Below are 18,968 nucleotides of genomic sequence, written 5' to 3'. Positions count from 1 at the left end.
CCGTTGGTAGGATAATCTTGATCGTAGGTCATCGATTTTATTTTCCAATGATTGCACGTTGGCCAATAGAATAGATGACAGTGGGAGTTTACTCACTCGCCTACGAATACTCAGAAGGCAGCCCGCCCTCTGCCCCCTTTTTCTCCATCTTTTCTTCATGCAAATGACAGGGATTTGGGCCTGTTCCCGGTAAAGCAGTATATCCTTTGCGTCGAAGTTTCTTCCAGTTCGAGGTGAGTAATCGCTGTTCTGATGTCCAGAAGTTAGCCACCCACTCCAGCGCCATTGTTGTTTGGGTGTCAAGTTTTGATTTAGCTGACACATTTCTAATTGAGCTATAGAAGGGAGGAGATTCTTCCCAGTCATGAGTTGAGGTTAGTGAGGATTCCCTGGGAGATGCCCGGTCTGGGTTTTGCGGGTGACACAGATGTGTCTTGTGATGAGAATCGGGAGCTTGAAGAAGTCAATTTGGTGGAAAATCCAGATCAGGGTTGCCAGGGTTGGGAAACTACAGTCTTCGGGAGCCGGAGTGGTGTCACACTTTTCCTCAATCCCTAGCAAACAGAGTTGATTTAACGTATTCCATTCTAAACTGAAGATCATTATCACTTGATTATTGGAGTCAGGTGTGTTAGCTGGAGTTGAGGCAAAACTGTGCCACCAATCAGGCCCCCCGAGGACTGGAGTTGCCCATCCCTGAGCCAGATCCAGCGATTTTGTTGAGTGCACAGGGCTGGAGGAAAAAGGCGTTGGGGAACGTGTATTGTGTCCCTAGTGAGTTTGCTGCAGTCGTGGTCGATGTTCACTTGTCGCAGGTGATGATTGTTCCAAGTCTCACATCGCTGGCTACATCAGATGGTGCTTAGTGCTTGTGACCATAGGACGAGTGAATGGACTTGTTCTCTCAGTTTTAAACCAGAGGGATTACAGGCTATCCCTTGGTTTGATCAAGTCAGATACTTTTGGCAGGAAGAAATTACCTGAGCGCAGAGCAGTGAATTTGATGGTTTGGGGTTTTGACTGGTTTACGGTTTTGAGAATGACCTTATCTCAGAGTAGAGGGTTTCTGTAGTCAGGTTGTGTAACTGCAGCTTTAGTGTTTATGTTGGACATATTGTCTCTTCAGGTAAGGAAGTTTTATAGAAATTCAGAAAAAAAGATATGTGACTGTGATGTTTATTATTTTATTTTCTTGTTGGGGGAGGTGTTATGGAATAGGTTAGGTAGTTTAGTGAACTTTGTTTATGCCCATTTAGCATCGTTCACACTCTTAAGCCATACCAAAAGTATGTGCTCTTCGCACATCTCATTCCAAAATCATTGGCATTAATATGGAATTGGTCCCCACTTTGCTGCTATAACAGCCTCCACTCTTCTGGTAAGGCTTTCCACTACGTTGGAACATTGCTGCGGGAACTTGCTTCCATTCAGCCACAAGAGCATTAGTGAGGCCGGGCACTGATGTTGGGCGATTAGGCCTGGCTCGCAATCAGCGTTCCAAATCATCCCAAAAGGTGTTCGATGGGGTTGAGGTTAGGGCTCCGTGCAGTCCAGTCAAGTTCTTTCACACCGATCGCAACAAACCATTTCTGCATGGACCTCACTTTGTGCACTGGGGCATGTCATGCCGAAACAGGAAAGGGCCTTCCCCAAACTGTTGCCACAAAGTTGGAAGCACAGAATTGTCTAGAATGTCGTATGCTGCAGCATTAAGATTTTCCTTCAATGGAACTAAGGGGCCTAGCCTGAACAATGAAAAACAGCCCCAGACAATTATCCCTCCTCTACCAAACTTTACAGTTGGCACTATGCATTGGGGCAGGTAGCGTTATCCTGGCATCCACCAAACCCAGATGAGTCCGTCGGAATGCCAGATGGTGAAGCGTGATTCATCACTCCAGAAAACGTGTTTGCACTGCTCCAGAGTCCAAAGGCGGCGAGCTTTACACCACTCCAGCCGGTGCTTGGCATTGCACATGGTAATCCTAGAAGTTTCCACTTCACAATAACAGCACTTACAGTTGACCAGGCCAGCTCTAGCGGGGCAGAAATTTGACAAATTGACTTGTTTAGAAAGGTGGCATCCTATAACGGTGCCACGTTGAAAGTTACTGAGCTCTCAGTAAGGCCATTCGACTGCCAGTGTTTGTCTATGGAGATTGCATGGCAGTGTGCTCGATTTTATACACCTGTCAGCAACGGGTGTGGCTGAAATAGCCGAATCCTCAAATTTGAAGGGGTGTCTACATACTTTTGTATATATAGTGTATTAGCAATTATATTTATTTATATTATATTTTGATTCTTACAGTAAGTATATTTTAAACCAAATACTTTCAGACTTTTGCTGAAGTAGTATTTTTCTGGGTGACTTTCACTTTAAATTGAGTCATTTTCTATTAAGGTATCTTTACTTTTACTCAAGTATGACAATTGGTGGGCGCATACACTGATTTCTCACATAAATGCATACATTCATTCAGAATGTGACAAAGCGAGTGCAACAACATCCATAGGCTAGTTATTGGGTTCATAACAATAGCTATGTGCTGTGCTTAAAACAACATTGCACAAGGAAACTGAACATGATACATGGAAGCACTGCAATACGAGGCTCTGCACTGCATCTATATGTTGTTGTTTTGTGGTTGTTTTTGCTGTTGTAACTATGATGTATAGTAGAAGTAGAAGATCTGGTGTCTTATTCATGTTTTGAGTAGTTAGTCAAATGAGCAACTGATGTGTTGTTGTTGTTGTTCCCAATACTGTGTGTGTATGAATAAGCTTATCTCTGTGTGTGAATGTGTGTCAGTAAAAAATCGGTTTGGTTTTGAACAAGTATGCCTAGGGCCCTATAACATTTTTTTAAATATTTTTTTGCCTGATTAAGTTTTTCCCAAATTCCTTTTTCTCCGTTTTGTTTTCTAGGTTTTGGTTTCCCCTGGGTTTTTTCCAGGTTTCTCACTCTCAGAATCACACTTTCTTAATAGAAAGACAACTCAATTGGATGTTCTAAGTCCAAAACAATGCTTAAACCACATCAGGAGACCACTTTTGAGGTCTGGGATTTTTTTTTTAATTGACATTTTTGGGGTTTAGTTAACCTTTAATTCCTGTGTACACCTAGCAAGGCTGTTGTTTGGTCGTGTTTTTTGCACACATGTGATGGTAAAAAAAAGCCTTTCCATCTAACAGAATTCTTTTCATTAGCATCTTCGCTAATAGCTACACAAAGTGGTAGCCGTTAGCGCACCGCACATACACAGAGAGGGAATTCTTGTTGGCTCTTCAGAAAGTTGCAGGAAATACGAATCACTGATGCATACTAATACATTTGCCCAAGTTTATCATAAGACATGAACAGATCATTCATTTTCAATACATTTAATTGATTCCCTACTATTTAGTACACATTTTTTAATATTGTTAAACTCCGTTTTAATGTCTGGATTCCGTGAGTCCGTCCACGTTTTCCTCAACGCAGATTTTATAGGGCCCTAGTATACCTTTGAGAAAAGGCAAACAGAGAGCGAAAAAGCAGAGACCGAGAGAAAGAAAGGATAACATTTCTAAAGGAAAATAATGAGCAACTCGAGCCACCATGGAGATAACAAGAGGTGCCAAAGCTCTCCTAGTTGTTTTTCTTTCCTCTCCCCTCTCACTCCCAACTTTTTCTCTTAACTCTTTACACAGTTTTTTTCCTGTTTTTTTTCTGAGACCATAATGGTGCACCTGTTCATGAATATCACTCAGTAGTTTACAGTGATTAAAATCAGGGCTAACCACTGTGCTACAATAATACACACTCAAACACTTGCACACACACACACACACACCTACGCCCAACGCACACACACAAATTTGGCCTTCAAGCTAGGGGATATCGCTAGGCAAGAGCTGATCAAGATATGACCAGTAACTGTAGGAGGCCACCGTGGAGCTACAAGATGTCTTGGCTGCATTCAGTTTTCAACGAGGAGGTCAGCAAAGCCAACATTAATCCAACGCCTACCTGCTGTGTGAATGGCAAACTTGAATCTAAAACAATAAAACAATATGAATCATACCTTAAACATCTCTACAAATCAAATGCACATCAGAGTTGTATAATGTTATTCGGTTATTAGTGACGAAGTCAAAGACACCAAGTCCAATATCAACCATGCACCTGTAGTGTAAACCACAACTTCAATCAGTTATCTACCAATCAACTGAATCTTACATCAGACAGTGGCATCACAACAACATTTCAGAAATGCTCAACTGCAATGGGTTATCTGTTATCTACAGTACTGCCAGGTCTTGTTAGTTATTGACTGGCAGTGGTGTGTATTCATGGATGCTAAGGGAAGCCAGGCTTCCCCCAAAAATGTACCAAGAAATAAAGAAAAAAAACTATTAAATAATGTATCTTTCGTCTCTCTGTATTTCATAATTTGTCTTCAATTTGCAAGAGGCTGAATGAATCTCACCGGAGAAAGCATCCGAGCGAGCGAAACAGCACCCTTCTGTCTCCGTATGTGTAGGCCACCTATTTGATGCTGTCTGATCAAAAAGAGTTTGACATTGCTGCTGCCCGTAGCACTGAATGCAAGGGAAGCCAGCAAGCATTTGGCCTACCTTGATAAAAAATGTATAAAATAATAGCCAGTCAGCGTTGAGCTAGTGAGTCAGTGCGCTCAACTGTGAATGGTCCTTGCACACCAAAAAAAAGTGTCAAGGGAAGCCAGTTTGGATTTGGCTTCAATCACATCACATCGAGAACAATACGTCATTGACAGAAACAACTTGAATTGTTGCATCTCGTTCTGTTGTTGTCCTCCGGTGGCTAGCTAGCTAAAATTGTCCCATGCCTAGATTAGCCATGGATGGAGATAGGGATTTGGACTTGTGGTTTTACTTAATTCTCTGTACTGGCCAATGATTAGAACAGCGATTCTAATCCAACCATAAATTCCTACATTGTGGCCCTGGCCTGAGAGGATGGAAGTTCCATATGTAGCTAGATGTAGAAGGCATTCTACATTGTAGAATAATAGTGAAGACATCACAACTATGAAATAACACATATGGAATCATGTAGTTACCAAAAAAGTGTTACACAAAACAAAATATATTTCATATTTGAGATTCTTCAAATAGACACCCTTTGCCTTGATGACAGCTTTGCACACTCTTGGCATTCTCTCAACCAGCTTCATGAGGTAGTCACCTGGAATGCATTTCAATTAACAGGTGTGCCTTGTTAAAAGTTAACTTGTGGAATTTCTTTCCTTCTCAATGGGTTTGAGCCAATCAGTTGTATTGTAACAAGGTGTGTGTGTGTGTGTGTGTGTGTGGGGGGGGGGGGGGGGGGGGGGGGGGGTGTAAAGAACATAGCCTTGTTTGATAAGTCCAAGTCCATATTATGGCAAGAACAGCTCAAATAAGCAAAGAGAAATGACAGTCAATCATTACTTTAAGAAATGAAGCTCAGTCAATACGGAACATTTCAAGAACTTTGAAAGTTTCTTCAAGGTGCAGTTGCAAAAACCACCAGGCACTGTGATGAAACTGGCTCTCATGAGTACCACCACAGGAATAGAAGACCCAGAGTTACTTCTGCTGCAGAGGATAAGTTCATTAGAGTTACCAGCCTCAGAAATTGCAGTCCAAATAAATGCTTCACAGAGTTCAAGTAACAGACACATCTCAACATCAAATGTACAGAGGAGTCTGTGTGAATCAGGCCTTCATGGTTGAATTGCTGCAAAGAAACTACTAAAGGACACCAATAAGAAGAAGAGACTTGCTTGGGCCAAGAAACACGAGCAATGGACATTAGACCGGTGGAAATGTGTCCTTTGGTCTGATTCCAACTGCTGTGTTTTTGTGAGACGTGGTGTGGGTGAACGGATGATCTCCGCATGTGTATTTCCCACCGTGAAGCATGGAGGCGGAGGTGTTATGGTGTAGGGGTGCTTTGCTGTTGACACTGTCTGTGATTTATTTAGAATTCAAGGCACACTTAACCACAGCATTCTGCAGCGATACGCCATCCCATCTGGTTTGGTCTTAGTGGGACTATCATTTGTTTTTCAACAGGACAATGACCCAACACACCTCCATGCTGTGTAAGGGCTATTTAACCAAGAAGGAGAGTGATGGAGTGCTGAATCATATGACCTGGCCTCCACAATCCCCCGACATTAACCAAATTGAGATGGTTTGGGATGAGTCAGACCGCAGAGTGAAGGAAAAGCATCCAACAAGTGCTCAGCATATGCGAGAACTCCTTCAAGACTGTTGGAAAAGCATTCCAAGTGAAGCTGGTTGAGAGAATGACAAGAGTCTGCAAAACTGTCATCAAGGCAAAGGGTGGCTTTTTGAAGAATCTCAAATATAAAATATATTTTGATTTGTTCAACACTTTTTTGGTTACTACATGATTCCAATATGATTCCATATGTGTTATTTCATAGTTTTGATGTCTTCACTATTATTCTACAATGTAGAAAATGGTAAAAATAAAGAAAATGTTTGACCGGTAGTGTATGTGTGTGTGTGTGTGTGTGTGTGTTAGAGGTCGACCGATCAATCGGAATGGCTGAATAATTAGGGCCGATTTCAAGCTTTCATAACAATCAGTAATTGGCATTTTTGGACACCGATTGTGGCCGATTACATTGCATTCCACGAGGAGACTGCGTGGCAGGCTGACTACCTGTTACGCGAGTGCAGCAAGAAGCCAAGGTAAGTTGCAAGCTAACATTAAACTTATCTTATAAAAAACAATCAATCTTAACATAATCACTAGTTAACTACACATGGTTGATGATATTACTAGTGTATCTAGCTTGTCTTGCGTTGCATATAATCAATGCGGTGCCTGTTAATTTCTCATCGAATCACAGCCTACTTCGCCAAATGGGTGATGATTTACCAAAAGCACATTCGCAAAAAAAAGCACTGTCGTTGCACCAATGTGTACCTAACCATAAACATCAACGCCTTTCTTAAAATCAATACACAAGTATATATTTTTAAACCTGCATATTTAGTTAATATTGCCTGCTAACATGAATTTCATTTAACTAGGGAAATTGTGTCACTTCTCTTGCGTTCCGTGCAAGCAGTCAGGGAATATGCAGCAGTTTGGGCCGCATGTCTCGTTGCGAACTGTGTGAAGACCATTTATTCCTAACAAAGACCATAATTAATTTTCCAGAATTGTACATAATTATGACATAACATTGAAGGTTGTGCAATGTAACAGCAATATTTAGACTTAGGGATGCCACCCGTTAGACAAAATATGGAGCGGTTCCGTATTTCACTGAAAGAATAAACGTTTTGTTTTCGAAATGATAGTTTCCGGATTTGACCATATTAATGACCTAAGGCTCGTATTAAGTCTATGATTTGATATTTGATAGAGCAGTCTGACTGAGCGGTGGTAGGCAGCAGCAGGCTCGTAAGCATTCATTCAAACAGCACTTTTGTGCGTTTGCCACCAGCTCTTGAGCATTGAGCTGTTTATGACTTCAAGCCTATCAACTCCCGAGATTAGGCTGGTGTAACCGATGTGAAATGGCTAGCTAGTTAGCGAGGTGCGCGCTAATAGCGTTTCAATCGGTGACGTCACTCGCTCTGAGACCTTGAAGTAGTTGTTCCCCTTGCTCTGCAAGGGCCACGGCTTTTGTGGAGCGATGGGTAACAATGCTTCGAGGGTGGCTATTTTCAATGTGTTCCTGGTTCGAGCCCAGGTAGGGGCGAGGAGAGGGACGGAAGCTATAGTTTTACACTGGCAATACTATAGTGCCTATAAGAACATCCAATAGTCAAAGGTATATGAAATACAAATGGTATAGAGAGAAATAGTCCTATAATTCCTATAATAACTACAACCTAAAACTTCTTGCCTGGGAATATTGAAGACTCATGTTAAAAGGAACCACTAGCTTTCATATGTTCTCATCTTCTGAGCAAGGAACTTAAACGTTAGCATTTTTACATGGCACATATTGCACTTTTACTTTCTACTACAACACTTTGTTTTTGCACTATTTAAACCAAATTAAACATGTTTCCTTATTTATTTGAGGCTAAATTGATTTTATTGATGTATTATATTATGTTAAAATAAAAGTGTTCATTCACTATTGTTGTAATTGTCATTATTACAAACAAATAAATACATTTAAAAAATCGTCTGATTAATCGGTATCGTTTTTTTTGGTCCTCCAATAATCGGTATCGGCATTGAAAAATCCTAATCGGTCGACCTCTAGTGTGTGTGCGCGTGTAAGTAGAAAACCATGTGACCGGTAGTGCACACACACACACACACACACACACACACACACACACACACACACACACACACACACACACACACACACAGAGAGAGAGAGAGAGAGAGAGAGAGAGAGAGAAATCAGAACCATGGTCAAATCATATGTAGCTTACGTTGATTGGATTAAATCGCTTTTGGTATCTTTCAGTTGTCACTGTATTAGACTAAGTGTAGGTGATTTGAAGATGTTGAAATGTTGAAGTTGCACCACTACTGTTGACTGTACAGGAAAAGCATTCAATTACAGAGAGCTGTGATTATGGACTGCTAGTACAGTAGCCTATGACAGGGCTGATGGGAAAGAAATTAGACTTGACTTTATCCTTTTGATCCCCTTTGGGAGGATGGGGCTTTAGCTTAGTGGGCTAACACAGTCTTGTGGTGGGCAGAAGACCTGGGTTCAATTCCCTGTTTGTTACAGGAGTATAGGGCATCCACCATACAGGTGACATGCAGAGACAATAAAAAGAGAGTAAATCTGGACATCTAAACCAGATAGCATTAAAGAGTAGCAAATAGTGAGTACTAAGACATTAACCTTGTTTCCAAGACCAAATGTGGAACATATTACTGTTTTCTGATTAAGATGGAGTCTCCCTTTCCCAAAGTCACTTTGCATTACTGTCTGTTGACTAGCAGATGTACCAACAAAACCCATTTTACTTCCAGATATATTTGAAAATGCGTTAGTTCAAAGCGTTGGAGTACTGAGTTGTTGTTGTGTTGTTCTGGATGGAAAAAATCTACATTCACGTTGTTAATTCAAGCAGACGTGTGCGCCAGTGTGTGCACATGCCAGCTTGTGTATGTGTGTCTGTGTGTATGTGTGTAGTCATGGACACCAATTGCCAGTAAAGCCTCTAAATTAACAACTAATGAAAATGAAAAGGAGATATGCATGTACACAACAACATATTGTGTGGCCTGACTGAATAGCCATAACAGATACAGTAACTGATGGATGTTATTACAGTAGCCTATGCTGTATTGTAAATCACCATATTTGGGCCTCCTGAGTGGTGCAGTGGTCTAAGGCACTGCATTGCAGTGCTAGCTGTGCCACTAGAGATCCTGGTTCGAGTCCAGGCGCAGCCGGCCGCGACCAGGAGACCCATGGGGCGGCACACAATTGGCCCAGTGTCGTTGTCTGGATTAGGGGAGTGTTTGGCCGTCAGGGATGTTCTTGTACTATCGCGCACTAGTGATTGGTGTGACTGGCTTCTGGGTTAAGCGGGCGTTGTGTCAAAAAGCAGTGCGGCTTGGCTGATTGTGTTTCGGAGGATACATGGCTCTCGACCTTTGCCTGTCCCGAGTCCGAATATTGCAGCAATGGGACAAGACTGTAACTACCAATTGGATATATTTTTTTAATAATAATTAAATTATATTAAAAAATTAAATCATCATAGTTACATTTTGATGGTATTTTCTAAGTATCCCTGCAAATTAATACGGTACTGGTAGTGACCCTGTATATAGCATACATTCTCGTGTGTTTTTATTTGTTGTGTGTTTGTATTTTATCTTATTTTCTTAACTTTGATATTGAATATTGCATTGTTGGGAAAGAGCTTGCAAGTAAGCATTTCACTGTACTTTTTACACCTGCTGTATCCTGTGCATGTGACAAATAACCTTTGATTTGAAAATGGAATAAATCGCTTGTTGAGACTGGGTTGCAAAACATGAGTCAGTATGAGTTGTGAAAGAGATGATTTATACATTTGGGGATCTAAAATGGATCCACCCACACACTAAAAAAACAATGCATATCTTACAGCACTTCCACACACCCCCACACTCTGCCCCTCACACACACACACATATCTGAGGGCTCCCCACCGAAACACCATAAGCTACCACCCTACCACCCATAGCTAAATAGACCCAGCGATAGAAACATGAATGAGGGAGGGAAGCACAGAGGGTTTTGATGGTTATAAATATGGTTGTGCTGAGCAGTGATGTGTGTGTGTGTGTGAGGGCGGTGTGGGAACAGACAGAGTATTGTTTTGCCTGGCCTATCTGTGTCTGGCCCTGAGCCACAGCTAAAAGAGACATGCTGTACTGTACATGGATAGAGACTGACAACTCACTGATACAGTCAACAACACAGCTAGAGAGACATACTGTCGAACTGCATTCATACAGTCAACAACACAGCAAGAAAGACATATTGTAGAACTGCATTTATATAGTCAACAACACAGCTGGAGAGACACTGTAAAACTGCACTCATACAGTCAACAACACAGCTGGAGTAACATACTGTAAAACTGCATTGATACAGTCAACACAGCTAAAGGAGGGACATATTGTACATGGATACTGACAGCTCACTGACAGCAACCACACAAACACAGTCAACACAGCTATAGTCAACTCACTGACACAGTCAACACAGCTATAAGAACACAATCAACTCACTATCACAGTCAACACAGCTAAAAGAAACAGCTAAAGGAGGGGCATATTGTACAATGACAACACAGTCAACTCGATGACACAGTCCACACTGCTAAAAGAACATAATCAACTCAATAGCACAGCCAACACAACTAAAAGAGGGACAGGCTGTATACTGACACACACAGTCAACTCACTGACACAGTCAACAATAGAGCTAAAGAAGCGACAGTGCATTATTTTCGACCATGTAGCGAATAGGGTACCATTGCGGAATACTACACTGTTCAGTGACAACCGGGTCAACTCACTGCCACATTCAGCAAAGCAAAAGGAGACACACTGCACCCTTACATAGTGAAGATACTCAAGGAGACACATACAATAACACAGTCAACACAACACCATTCCAAATACCATGATCAGCATAAGAATAGACACATTCCCCATTAGTGGTAACTGGAGATATCAGTTGTGGGCTTGGTAGAGATTCCCAATGCCTCAGCGTCCAATAATAGCAGGGTAGACCTACACAACCTACTTAAAATATGGACCTTCAGCACCCCACCCACCAACTGCTTGGAATGACAATAACTCAATATTTATATGATAAATATGTTTACAACTAGGTGTGTGTGTTGTGTGTGCGGTAAGCTATTTGCTGTAGCCTACATATCTGAGATGTTTGAAATGTACCGAAAACAACATGAACGTCGATGAGTCGACATGCAGCGCGAGCTGTGCGACACACCTCCGTTTGACATTGACACACATTTCCCCCGTGGCGCGCACGCACCAACAGCCTCGCAGCCTAGGGTCGATCCCCATCCCCCAGCCCGAGACACACACCAATTCAAACGCATAAGCTATATCAATATGACTTGAACACCGTTACAAGCCTATAGATTTACATTTTGGCCAACATTTTGAAATTAAAAAAACAAGAGCGTCTGGTTGGAATATGAGGAAGGGGTTAAGGCGGGCGGGGGCATATAGTAGTCTAATGTCCCTTCAGAGTTCAAGTTCATGTTTATTTTGTGTAATTCAATCAATGTCAGTATTCGGAAACAAGCTTCCCGTGGTTTCTGTCTGGTTTTATCGGGTTTTCTGTTCTGTCTGGGGAGTGAAAACTATGAACAAAGACCATGAATTGCAGCACCACAGGAACACACTCTCTTACACACACCACAAAATGGCTTTAACCTATTAACCGTCGTGAAAATATGATTTTTTTATGCCTCTCCCATTGTTAGTGATGATAGAGAGCGTCTGCTAAACCATTTCTTTCTTGTTTTTTAAACTACTTATGCTTTGGGGGGGATTATTTGTGTATTAGTATTGCACTGTTAGACACTTACTGCACAGATGGAGCTTGAAACATAAGCATTTCGCTGCACTTACTTTAACATCTGCTAATCTGTGTAAACGACAAATTAACTTTGATTTGACCAGACACTGCAATGTTTAGTAGACTAGACAAGTGCATGGTTCGACTCAGCTGGGTAAAGATTGGGGTCACAACTCAAATTATCATAACAAACTGTAACATTCTCACCATGTACGCTTTTGCAGAATTGAAAAAATGCATCTACATCTGAATTTGGTGAATAAGTTGCATGACGTTCTCGCTTTGTCCAATCTTGTCCTAAATGGGTTGTTTTTTACTTGCATTGCTGCACGATTGCTGATATGTTATTTGAACATTAAGACAAAATACTTGCCTAAAATAACATGAGAAAAAAATACACCAACAGACAATGTTATTAACATCTATTACATGTAATAAAATAGGCTACTTACCCTAAGTCAACAAAAATGCTCAGACAAAATAATGACTTATTTAAAAATATATGCAAATGACACAACTCCTGTCTCTTCTTTAGTTATTTCTTATTTTTCACACTTGCACCTCGTCGGAAGCTCCCGACAGTCTTTCTTGATATTTCACTTTCATCCGCGTTTATTTTTCGCTGATCGTGTTTTTTTTACAGTCCTTTCTCCAGTAGGACTTAAAATCCTACAAAAAATATGGACCCGTCAATCAAGCGACAAGTTACTTTACTATGATTTTAGGGGAGGACAGCTATGTTTGTTATCAGACATATCAGTTAGGCTGCCAATATTTAGAATATATTTAAATAAAAGCTTCAAACTGCAAGACTGTATCCTAAACTGATAACTACAACGGTTATCTAACGACTAAATGGCGATGTGATATTGGCGAAAACTCTTCGTCTCACCCTCGGCTCCCCCTCTCTCGGTTATGGTAGGCACCCGTCGTTGAAATTACTTGTGGAACGGAACGCGAACGCATTCCAAGGTTCTGGTTAGTGATGGGCATTTCGGATCTTTTCAGTGAGCCGGCTCGTTCGTCTTAGCTCAACAAACAGAGCCGGCTCTTTTGGCTCCCAAACGGCTCTTTAATGCAATCTGAACAGCATAATAGAATATTGCACCATATCAAAGAAAAATAAATAACAATTTCCAAAACTGCACCATCCCACAAATTGAAATAAATGTAAAAAAGAAGGATGCTATTACACATGTGTATTTAAAGTATAACTTTTTTAATGTATATAAGCAAAGTGCACATAAATGTAACAATTCAAAATTAATACAATCTGAACAACATAATAATAGAATATTGCACCATATCAAAGAAAAATAAATAACAATGTGCAAAACTGCAGCATCCCACTTAAAACATTAAACTGGTCCCTCTTTTCTCTCTCTTCTTTATTGCCATGTTATAACCAGCAGCACACAGCAATGCTGACCATATTTTGCTTTTATGAGAGATTTGCATTCAGAAATGCAAGCTGCCTCACTTTCGAGGGGCTGATGCAATTTCTTCTCTCAGTAATTATTTGTCCCGTTTTCAAGAAGACCCTCTCAGAGGGAACGGATGTGGCCACAATGCAGAGTCTCCCTGTTATGACTTTAGTAAGCCGTGGGTAGACAGAGGCCTTGTTCTTCCACCAGCTCAGAGGAGGGGCTCCTCCAAATAGGATCGGACCTCCATTATGGCATCTGCTGAGGGATTCCTTTGTTCTGCATCCCCAGTTGCTCTCCTCTCGAACGAGCCGTCAAACAGCATCCAAACAGCAGATGTTTGTGGCACTACTGCTGGTGCTTCTGCTCCATCTGATCCCTCGTCTTCCTGTTACCCTGGTGCCTGAGCTAGCTGACTGCTGGGGCTGTCCCTCCCTGCTGCTGAGGTTATTCTTTGAAGAGCCTCATCAATTGCTCTGGCATCACTGAAGGCTAACTTCTTAAACCTGGGGTCAAGTGCAGCGGTTTCTGATAGCACGTGATTATATTCCATTCTGTGGAACTTTCTGTCCATTGATGAACATAGGGTGTCCATCAACTCTGTCACATGTCCTGTGGTTACATTTGCTTCTCTCTGGCGGCTGGCTGTGATTCGCAGCAGACCCTTAAACCATGAGTATCATTTTTGAGGCTGTTCACATAGCTGAAAAGACAGAACAGTAACTTATTAGTTCAGGTTCATGTTTTGTCTACTGATACTACATTCTCATCTACTGCTCATATACATATATAATACTGGATTAAATAATGATGTAGTAATAACTGCTTACTGTACCTCTCTCCACTGATCTCCACAGTGACCTGCTCAAAGGGTTCCAGGACTCTGCACACCTCCTCCACACACCTCCCATTCCTCTTGGGTCAGAGCATCAACAGGTGCATTGACAATGGTCAGGGTAGAGATGATGGCATCCTTTGACTCAAGAAACCGCTTCAACAAATAAAATGTTGAATTCCACAGTGCAGTCTTGTTTAGGCCTCAGCTCAGTCATCCTCATCTGGCGTTGTGTAGACTTTAGTTTTTCAGCACCTACTGTGCTCCTGTGGAAGTATTCCACAGCTGCTTTCACTTTGTCCACAGTGGGCATCTCTTACAATCAGGTTGATTGTGTGGGCAAGACATGGATGATGGGTTCATTTTAACATTTTCATGGCTTTGGTTATGTTAGCTGCATTGTCGCCAACACAACAGACCACTTTTCCATCTACTTGCCATTCTCTGGCCACTCTCAACAGTTCCTCTGCCAAGTTCTCTGAGGTGTGTCTGTCGCTGAACTCAAAGCAGTCCAGGAGACAGCTAGACATCGAAAAATCTTCAATGAAGTACCTGTAACTGACATGTAAGAAGTGGTTAACCTTGATGTCCAGCAGTCAGTGGTAAGGCAAACAGCAGTAGCTTTTTGGACTCCACACTGAAAACTGTGTGCTCTCGTACAGTTATGGAATAAGTGATTTTGAAAGGGTTTTCCTTCTTGGAATTGTGTACGTTGGATTTAAACTATTGCTATCATTTCTAAAACCTCTGTCCTCCACGATCAAAAATGTCTGCAAATCGGTGGCAATCATTTTAGCCAATGCAATATCAATTTGGCCTTGTTTTGCTACAGACATTGGCATAAACTGGTCCATAGAAGACTGCGTTGCTGTGGGTCGCGGAGTAGGCCTACTTGACTAAGTGGATACATCTCCACGTGTGGAGGTGCTGGCTCCACCACTATCACTAGCAGGCCCGCTAGTTTCTCAAAGCTCCGCTACAGCTAGCTTCACAGTTGGGTGCACAGTTCGCATATGCCGGTGTAGGTTGTGCGTAGAACTGGTTTTATATGAGATTTTGTTTTGGCAAATTCTACACTGTGCTCTAACATTGTCTACATTGTTAAAATGCATCCAAATACTACTGTGCTTCTGACTCATTTTCCAGTTGTTGTTTTCACAGCTGTCCTTCCTCTCTCTCCTCGGCTGCTAAGTGTGTGACTGTGAGTGAGTTGGCTCAGCCCTCCCTGTAACAGCCGTCAAAGGGAGTAGACCAAGGCGCAGCGGGTTGAGTGCTCATTTTAACGTTTATTTTAATAAATTTGAACACGTAACAAAAACAAGAAAACGAATGACAGCTAAACAGTTTTGCAGGCTAACCCTAGCCGTGCAAAAACAACTTCCCACAAGGGACATGTGAAAACAGGGCTACCTAAGTATGACTCCCAATCAGCAACAACGATGTACAGCTGTTCCTGATTGAGAGCCATACCAGGCCAACACAAAGAAATGCACAACATAGACAGAGCATAGAACTAAAATACATAGAACATAACCAACAACCCCAGAATACTCTAAACAAACAACCCTCTACATAAACACACATCCCAACAAACCCCGAACCACATAAAACAAACACCCCCCTGTCACGTTCTGACCAAACTACAATAACAAATAACCCCCTTTACTGGTCAGGAGGTGACACTCCCTCATGCATCTTTGGTTCATTGGTTGACACTGCGTGTCTGATTGACAGGAACAACAGGTGAGGCTGTTAGTCTGAGCAGACAGTCAGAACGAATGTGTGTGCGCTTGAACGTTTAGGCCTAAATTATTTTATTTATTTTTTGTTCTTTGAATTAGTTAATTCTATTAATTTAAATCTTTTGAATATTCATATCTTAATTTTTTAAATAGTTTTATAAATAGATTCGGTCACGTCCTGACCATGGTAAGCTGTTATTTTCTATGGTAGAGTAGGTCAGGACGTGATAGGGGGGTTTATTCTATGTGTTCTATTTCTATGTTCTTAGGTTCTAGTTTTTGTATTTCTATGTTGGTTTGTTTGGGATGATCTCCAATTAGAGGCAGCTGGTCCTCGTTGTCTCTAATTGGAGATCATACTTAAGTAGGGCAGTTTCTTCCTGGGTTTTGTGGGTGATTCTTTTTGAGTAGTGTTTGTTTCTCCTCTGCGTCACGGTTTGTTGTTTTGTCTATTCAGTTTATTTATGTATTGCATAGTTTCACAGAGTAAATAAAATGTGGAACGACACACACGGTGCACTTTGGTCCACTTCTTCCTATGACAACCATGTCAGATTCGGGCTCTTCTGATATGCGGGCCGGCTCCTAATGTTCACTTACAAGAGCCGGGTCTTAGAGCCGACTCGTTCGCGAACGGCCCATCACTATTACAGATGCAGATATGTTGAGGGGAAAAGCAGCGTGCTATTTGGGGATGTGCCAAAGGATACACACCTTAAGTAAAACAGAGAAAGAAAGGCAAAGGATTTCGGGAAGGATGTCAAGGGATACCCGGTTGGAAAGCAAGACTGTAAAGACCAACGCCGGACAGGAGAAGCAGGTACGGGGAGTCAAACATTTATTCAGGTGCGGACATAGAACACGACAGGCACAGCATCAGCACACGGGAAAACAAGAACATATGACAAACAATCCCGAAGCAGGGAACAGAGCTAGGAAACAGACAGATATAGGGAAGGTAATTATCATTGGACGTGAGTCCAATGAGCGCTGACGCGAGTGACGGGGAAAGGCAGGTGTGCGTACTGAAGGTGGCTTGAGTACGTAATGTTGGGGAGTCTGGCGCCCTCGAGCGAACGGCCCATCACTATTACAGATTGCCACCCTAAAGAGCGGGGGCAAGCGTGACAGTACCCCCCCCCCCTAGGTGTGCCACCCGGCGTCCCACCTTGGCGAGCCGGCCAAGAAATGGGCACCGGGAAAGCCGGCTGGGGGTAAACTCCCGACGAACCGGCAGGGGTGTGGGAGCCTGGCGAGCCGGCTGAGGCATGAGAGCCTGACGACCAGGCTGAGGCATGAATGCCTGTCGATCCCGCTGCGACGTGGTAGCCCGATGAGCGAACGGAGACGTGACAGTCTGACGAGCCAGGTGGGCGAACAGGACCTGACGATCCGACTGAGGCCTGATGTGGGATGGTCGCCTTCCGAGCCAACCGGGGCATGGAAACCTCTCGAGCCAGCTAGGGTGTGGAAGCCTGATGAGCTGGCTAGGCATCCCCGGTTCCATCGGCGGTGACCCAGAACCAACGTCACCACCAACCGGAACACTAGTACTCCCCGATGCTTCGTGGGACGGCTTCGGGATTCTGTATGGACCGACGCCGGACAGGAGAAGCAGGTACGGGGAGTCAAACATTTATTCAGGAACGGACATAGAACAAGACAGGAACAGCGTCAGCACACGGGAAAACAAGGACATATGACAAACAATCCCAAAGCACTGATTGAAATGCTATTAGCGCGCACCACCGCTAACTAACTAGCCATTTCACATCGGTTACACTCACCCCCCCTTTGACCTCCTCCTTTTCCACAGCAACCAATGATCCGGGTCAACAGCATCAATGTAACAGTGTAGGTTCCGTCCCTCTCTTCGCCCCAACCTGGGCTCGAACCAGGGACCCTTGCACACATCAACAACTGACACCCACCGAAGCATCGTTACCCATCGCGCCACAAAAGCCGCGGGGAAACCCTACTTCAAGGGGAAACCCTACTTCAAGTCTCAAAGCGAGTGACGTCACTGATTGAAACGCTATTAGCGCGCACCACCGCTAACTAACTAGCCACTTCACATCGGTTACACTCACCCCCCTTTTGACCTCCTCCTTTTCCGCAGCAACCAATGCTCCGGGTCAACAGCATCAATGTAACCGTGTAGGTTCCGTCCCTCAGTTAATTTCACATCCAAAATGCACTAAAACTATCAAAACTGTAATGCTTGTCATTATAAGAAGTGGACCAAGGCGCATGGTAAGTGTTCATGATACTTTATTCAAGAAACACTCAAACAAGAATAACCAAAAGCAACAAACGAAAGCGAACAGTTCCGTCAGGCACAGACACTTAACAGAAAAGAACCTCCCAACAACACAGGTGGAAAACAGGCTGCCTAAGTATGATTCCCAATCAGAGACTGGGAACCACACTTGGCCCAGAAACAAAGAAATAGAAAACATAGACTTCCCCACCCGAGTCACACCCTGACCTAACCAAACAGAGAATAATAAGGATCTCTACGGTCCGGGCGTGACAGTACCCCCCCCCCCCCCCCCCCCCAAAGGTGCGGACTCTGGCCACAAACCTGAACCTATAGGGGAGGGTCCGGGTGGGCATCTCCTCTTGGTGGAGGCTCTGGTGTGGGATGCAGATCCCCCTCCGCTTGGGGCTCCCCCCACTTTCGTGGAACCGGACCGTGGACCGTCGCCGGAGGCTCCAGACCCTGGATCGTCGCCGGAGAACCCGGACCGTAGATCGTCGCCGTCGCTGGAGGCTCCGGACCGGGGGCCGTCGCTGCAGGCTCCAGACCGGGGGCTGTCGCTGCAGGCTCCGTGCCATGGATCATCGCTACAGGCTCCGTGCTATGGATCGTCGCTGG

General features: G+C 43.2%; 1 protein-coding gene across 3 annotated transcripts in view; it reads right to left on the bottom strand.

The window, feature by feature from the left end:
- Positions 1–13,074, bottom strand: part of LOC115198509 (protein NDRG2) — a 36,080-nt gene extending 23,006 nt beyond the window's left edge. The window contains exon 1 of one of the 3 annotated variants that reach the window (XM_029760475.1): positions 12,982–13,074. The gene's annotated coding sequence lies outside the window, so the exon portion shown is untranslated. The other 2 variants (XM_029760472.1, XM_029760474.1) reach the window with 2 other exon arrangements.
- Between the last annotated feature and the right edge of the window lie 5,894 nt (positions 13,075–18,968).

The sequence above is a fragment of the Salmo trutta genome, chromosome 8, assembly GCF_901001165.1.
Source record: "Salmo trutta chromosome 8, fSalTru1.1, whole genome shotgun sequence".
NCBI classification, from domain to species: Eukaryota; Metazoa; Chordata; class Actinopteri; order Salmoniformes; family Salmonidae; genus Salmo; species Salmo trutta.
The sequence above is the reverse complement of the archived record's forward strand: the minus strand, read 5'-3'. Positions and strand labels throughout refer to the sequence as shown.